Below are 6,948 nucleotides of genomic sequence, written 5' to 3'. Positions count from 1 at the left end.
CATGGAAATTGCTTTTCTCGAGTCTGAATGGAACAGGCTCGTCTCAGCTATGGAATTGAGTATGACAGGGGCACAGCTCCTCTTCTTGACCATAAGTTGACAAGATGCTACTCTTATGTTTGGATACTCTGAATAAACAGTGAATTGTACCTCTGTGGTTCTCTGTGAACTCTGAGGGTGGGGGTGGGGGAAGACAAGTGTGGAAAGATTCAATACCTAATTTCATATTGCCAATAACATTATGAATATTTCTTTAAAAACTTTTATCAAGGCAGAATACTATCTGCATATATTAAAAACAATAATGGCTCACCAATTAGAAATATGATTCTCATGTTGTGGTCACAACCTAGATCCTATACCCTGCTCTCTAAGACACAGTCTTCTGATTCTATATCCTACTTTTCTATCAGCCATTAGCACTTGAGTCTGAAATAGTCACCCAGGAGCAGGAGGGTGCTTCTATGGGAATAGAATGTAAGGCAGTTAAGTTTTGTTAAGGGAGAGAAGAGATAGAAATATTTTGGGGGAAGGAGGAGGCCAGAGCATAGATTATTTCAGAAGTAATTGAGGACTTTGCTATGCATCAGCATTGCCTGGAAGCCTGTTGTAAGGCTTCTTCTGTTGTAAGGATCAGGGTCTGTATTTTAATCAGACGCCCAGGCAATTTGTATGCACGTTGCTGTTTGAGAATCTCTGCTGTAGGGGGCCCAGCCTCTGCTCACACTTGGTGGGTTGAAGTTGGTGGGGGGTGGTGTGAGCAGAAAATGAAGTTGTAAGAGATGGGAAGGTACCCAAGTGGTTTGACTAAGAGGTTATCCTGTCTGAATCGGCTGGAGGAAAAAAAAAAATCTGTTCCTGGATGATGAGCAGGCTGTGGTTGCAGTTGCACACAGCATGATGGCCATCTGTGTATAAAAAGTGAAGTTGAAAAAAAAGCAAGCAAGCAAGCAAAGAAAAGAAACACTGTGCAGGAGTGCGGAATCGCTGCAGAGGCTAAGCGCAGCCAGGTGTTTAAGCGGTAAAGCCGGTCTTGAAGATCAAAGGCAAGTCGATTGTAAAAGAGAACATCTTGCCCACCAAACCCGGGCCCTCAGAGTGGAGAGAGGGCAACATCTGAATAGACCAGATGTGAGCATCCAAGGGATCCTTAGAGCCTAGAATAAACTCACCTAAATAGTTCCGTGGCATTAAGACCTCATCATCTGCCAGGCCCACCACTACATACAAACATGGGTTCTGTCACCCAGCTGAGGTGGCAGCAATTTTCTGTTCCTGTGGTAAATTGCCAGCTATTAATTATAGGACAGATGCTGAAGCCCAAAAAGTAAGTTCTGTTTTGTGGATGACAACGGAATATAGTTTCTGGAGAGTTGTGGGAGCACTTCGAGTTAACCAGACTGGGGCCATGGCAGGTGCTGCCTCCTGCACACCTGACGCAGGGCAGCCAGGTTATGTTTATCAAGAGGAACAGGGGGCTCCAGCTCTGAAGCTTCCACCCCTCGTGCCCATACCCCAAACCATCACTCCATCAGCAGTCCAGCAGAATCGCGGGGGACTGGCAGGCATACGACTGTTTCATCAACTTGTGAATTTTCCACAAGTACAAGCTGGTCTCCTCTTAATTGCCCTCACAGAGATTTTCATAAATACATTTAAATATAATAATTATTATTGTTCTTTTACTTTGTTCTTCTAGATGGCACTTTTCCTTCAAGCAGCTCAAAGAACTATTCTGAAATTATCCAATTAATCTTTGCAAAATTCCTGTGAAGAAGGTGGGTGGCAGTCTCTGTACATTTTTATAGGAGAGGGAAGAAGCAGAGTGAGGTTAAAGGGGCTGTAGTAAAATGGGGACGGCCTAGAGATGGAAACTGAGAACCCCTCTTAACCCAAACAATCCCTGATGACCAAGTTTATGATCATCCAAAGTGCAGAACTGCCCAGGCCAGCCAGCACCCTAAGGGCAGAGCACTAGTATTCAGAGTGTGGTGCCACCTCTCAGTAAGATGTATGTCTCTGTGCAAGTCATTGAGCCTCTCTGGGCCTTAGTTTCCCCATCTGTCAAACACAGAAGAGACTTCAGTGAGATGTGGCATAGAAATGACTTCTTGGCTGCTCAGAGCAGGGCTCTAAGCAGTTGCTTGGACTTTCTTTCCCAAGCCTTCCCCTACTTGGTGGCATAGCTTCTGGAATCCAACCCTCCATGGGCTCTTTTGCAGTTTCATGCATGAGGCAGTTCTATACATTGCAGTGTAAATGGCATATGTGGGCATGACATGGAGCAAGAGGGTCCAAGAATGGGCTTGGGAGACAAAAGGCCTGGTCAGATCTTGGCTACACCAAGTCCTATGAGTCTGGGCAGGTCACTTAATCTCTCTGAGCCTCTGTTTCCTCATTTGTAAAATGGGCATGATAATGATGATTTAATGAGATAATTCACAAAAAGGGTCTGGCATCAAGTAAGTGCTCAGTAAGTATCAGAGACTAGTAAAGTGGAGGAGCCTGGCGACAGACCAAGTGTTTGAGTCCTGGCTCGCCACTTTCTAGCTAAGTCGCCTTGGACAAGTCACTTCACCTCACTGCAGAAAGAAGTTTCCTATGAGGAGTAAGCAAGTTAATACATGTAATTTATAACAGAACCTGGCATAGGTCTTTGCATGATAAATGTTATTATTAATCATAATTATTGCTTAATTTCTTGTTTCTATTTTGTCTTCTGGATCCATGAACATGGGCCTCCACCCCCATGGAAGGAGATTACTCCACAATGCAAGGTGGAGGGAAAACTGGTCAGCACAGGGCCACTTTCCTCCAATAAATTGGAAGAAGTGTCTCTTGGCTGGAAAGCATTCTCTCTGGAATTAGAGAGGCCTGTGGTTTGCTACTCATGGGCTAAATGATGCCGGGCAAGTCCTGTCACCTTTCTCTGGATGAATTCGTCTGCAAAAGAGTGGTAACCAGCAAACTGCCTTGATTTGTTAGAAAGATTACACGAGCTAATGCACACAAATGCACTTTGTAAACTCTTAAACCCTACATATATTGAAAGTGTTATAAATTCAGAAACACACACTTTTATTTTAAAAGCATACAAAGGTCTGAATTTTCATTTGAGCAAGGGAACTCAGCACTTTTCTGTGTATGCTTCTATTTTTCATTCCTTTGAATTACAAAAAAAAAAAAAAAAAAAAATTAAAAAGCTTGCATCTCAGGTAGGAGGAGAATGAAGGCACTTTAATTTCCGGTGGTGCCAGCACATGGGGTTTGGGCTTCACCACCAGCTGCTGTAAAACCAAGCCAAACAAACAATATATCCACCCACCCAAAGTAACTCAAAGTAACTGGATTTCTCTTTGCTGAGTTTCCTGTGAATACTTCAAAGCCGGGAGACTTTGCAGATGTCTTGGTGGTGATTTCCCTTTAGCAAACACATGGGAACTACTCCAATAAGAGAGAAACCAGCTCCATGAAAGCATTTTTAGGGGCAGAAAGAGAGGGAAGAGGGCTTGCAAGCCGAGCCTGATGCACACAGAGACTCGATCTTTATTTCTCAGGTGTACGGCAGGCATTTGCAGTTAGGGTCTAATTCCTCAGCTCACCTCCAGCATTTATAGCAAGAAAACAGTTATTGGGTTCTAGCCCATGAATAGTAAAAACTGAACTTGACTAGAAAAAAGTATATTAAATACTTCACTACTGCCAAGACCCTCCCTGCACGCCACCACCCCCACCAGAAGAACAGAACAAGAGGCTGGTCCTACTTGTGGGCAGGAGGGGGACTGGGGGACCGGGCAAAGGATGGGTCCAGTCACCCATTGTGTTATTTCAAAATTTGTGTTTCTTTTACATTTTTGTTTCTCCTCCCAAAGCAAATTTCCCTAAACACGTAGCAGGGAAATTTTTACCTTGAGCATCTCTAAAGCTGTAACACAGAAAGTAAATATTTGCTTTCAGGAAAGTTCGTTTGTGGATTAAAATCTGCTTCTTTGAATCGAGAACAAGCTCATCCTTTCAAAATAAGAATTTATTACAAAACTACAACATTGTCAACAAACCTCCAGACAAGGAGTGCTAAGAATCCATGCAATCAGCAAAACAACTGCTCCCACGCTACAGGCAGGGCCTTGCGGGTATTCTCAGTGGGGAGGCATCCCCCTCATGCCCAGCACTCTCTCCCTGGACATCAGTAGAATGCTTTGCAAGGCAGTGGCCTAGATTTGGGGGTGATCACTCCAGCTACAGTACAAAGTGAAGCCCCTTCATCCACTGGGTCACCAAACCCTCAGGGCCACCCAGGCCTCTACCTGGGAGATGCCCTGCCTGCAGCTCACCCTTCATTGTCTTATGCAACAAAGATCCCTTGACCACCTGCTATGAGCCAGGCAAGGTGGCCTCCTGAGTGAATATCTTGGTCTCTGCCCTCACCAAGTCCAGTGGGAGAGACAGACAGACAAACAGCTTGCTGTACTTGAAGAAGTGCAGGGATCTGAGAGAGAACATAGGAGGGGCACCTACTGAGGTGGGAAGGGGTTTCCTGAGGAAGGCTGAGCAGGTAAGTGGGTGGGGAGAGGAAGGAAGGAGAGTGCTGCAGGAGGCAGAGCAGCTGTGCAGTGGCACCCTGGGGAGGTCCCTCACCTCCAGGGAGGAGCAGGGGGAGGGTAATGGGAGTGGGTGAGAAAAGGCTGGAGACTTAGCTCACTGTGGGCTAATCAGGGACTTGAACCACAGGGCAGCTGGGAGCCACTGCATCACCAAATCCCAGCCCACTAGTGTTGTAGCTTATGCTAATTGCTAAAATTTATTGAGCCTGACTACATACAAATCTGAGGAAACTACACAAAATGAGGGCAGTATCATTAGCATCTCCATTCTGCAGCTAAAAAAAAATGAGGCTATGGAGTTAGAGAGCTTGCCCAAGGTCACCAGCTACTGGGACTTGATGCTGTAGTGGACCTTTCTGGGTTTTGTCACCGAGTATCAATGCCTCCTTTTTTGGGAACCACCCCAATGATTGCACCCCAGCTGTAGGGATGGGTGTGTGATTTAAGCCTGGCCTGACACAGCATTTCCACCCCCTGGCCACAGTGACAGTCCAAAGAATAAGTATGAGATCCAGTTAGAGCCACTGGTATAAAACCTTGGGACTTACTGGGACTGTTGAGAGCAAGGCCCATTCTGTCTGTTTTGGACTTAAAGTTGGAAGGTCTTGAGTTGGAGAATGAAGACAACACAAAGAGAAGAACCAAGAGATTAGGTCTCCTGGATTAAACAGTGCCTGAAGCCACTACTCCACAACTTTTCAGTTATGTCATACCCAATTTTGTTTTTCCTTATGAGAGTCTTAGTTGGTTTTTCTGTCACTTGCAATGAAGTAACCCTAATGCAATGGTCTTCATGGTGAACCTTTCTTTCTTTACCCCTAATATTATAAATTGCTGAAATTGTTTTGGTGTGTTGCTAAATTCTTAGATGGCATCTTCAAAACATCCTGGAAAGATTTGTGTTATTTTTTTGAAGTGCCCCTGTACAGTTAAAAAATATATATTCCAATGAAAATTTCAAGCATGGAATATATTGATCTCTGAAAAGAAAAGCAGAGTACAGAATACAGACCTGTATTACTCAAACAATAGTAAAATTATAGCTGTGTAGGGAGAAGGAACTAGATGTGGAGTGAGGCCTGCGCTGGGACCCAGTAGCTCTGTGACGTTGGGAAAGGGGCCTTTCTTCTCTAAGCCTCAGTACCCTCAATTATAAAATAAGGGAGTGTCACTGGATGGGACCCTGACTCAGGGTCCATGACTTCTTTTGAGGCTGCTTTTAAATAATCAAAAGCCAGGTAATACAGATTTAGAAAGCCCCTTCATGTCCAAAGGTAAAAGGAGTTTATCTTCTGCCTTAGAGAGTCCACACCTGCTTATACCTGGCAGGTGCTGCTGAGAAAGGCTCATCACTGGGCTTGTGCCCAGGGAAATGGAATTATGTAACTGACAAACTCCAGAGAACCCAACTTGTACTGGATCTTTGAAATCTCAAATGGCAGCCCTGAAGAGGATGGCAGAGAGGAGCCAACTGGTCTCCAGCCTGGCTTGAGCCATACTGTGCTCAAGAGACAACACTCCACCACCTCGTCAACTGAGAGGGCATTCCCTGGGTTCACTCTTAGCCATCATGGAACCATTCTACAGCAAACCTGTAAGGCTCAGTTGGTCTTGGTTTTCTCTCGGTGACTCCAGCCAGTGAACTAGAAGGCAACCCACAGTGATCCCGTGAAAACCACACTGATTAGTTGATAAATGTTGACACTGACAGGTTGCACATGAGTGGTGACTTTAAAAAGAATCTGATGGGGCTGAGTGCTTATTTACCTATTCTGCTAAAAATAAACCTGAGGATTTCTACAACTTTTAAAAATAGACATTTCCACCTATTTTAAACTTCTTCTAATGAAGAAAATATAAAACTAGGAAATACAAAGTCTATCACTGTAATAGACTTTTAGCAGGATCTACTTTTAAAACATGTATTGTCAAAGATAAATACACTGTTCAATAGTTCAATCTTTGAACTGATAGTGTTTTTGTCTGCAACATGTATGAAGAAAATATAAAACTAGGAAATACAAAGTCTATCACTGTAATAGACTTTTAGCAGGATCTACTTTTAAAACATGTATTGTCGAAGATAAATACACTGTTCAATAGTTCAATCTTTGAACTGATAGTGTTTTTGTCTGCAACATGAGATGTTAAATTGTGTTTAAAATGAAATATACAAATAGATACATGAAATGGCCTATTAAGATTTGTTAGAACAAGGGCATGTTATAATCAGAAACCCTGTCATGGGCAGAAATCATTTCCCCAGCCTCCAGTAACACCAGGGAACACTCTCACTTATTCTAAGTCCTGGGGAAGTCCTAACATGACTTTGACCTTTGCCATT

Source organism: Galeopterus variegatus, unplaced genomic scaffold (assembly GCF_000696425.1).
Source record: "Galeopterus variegatus unplaced genomic scaffold, G_variegatus-3.0.2 Scaffold44, whole genome shotgun sequence".
Taxonomy (NCBI): Eukaryota; Metazoa; Chordata; class Mammalia; order Dermoptera; family Cynocephalidae; genus Galeopterus; species Galeopterus variegatus.
Note: the sequence above shows the minus strand (reverse complement) of the source record.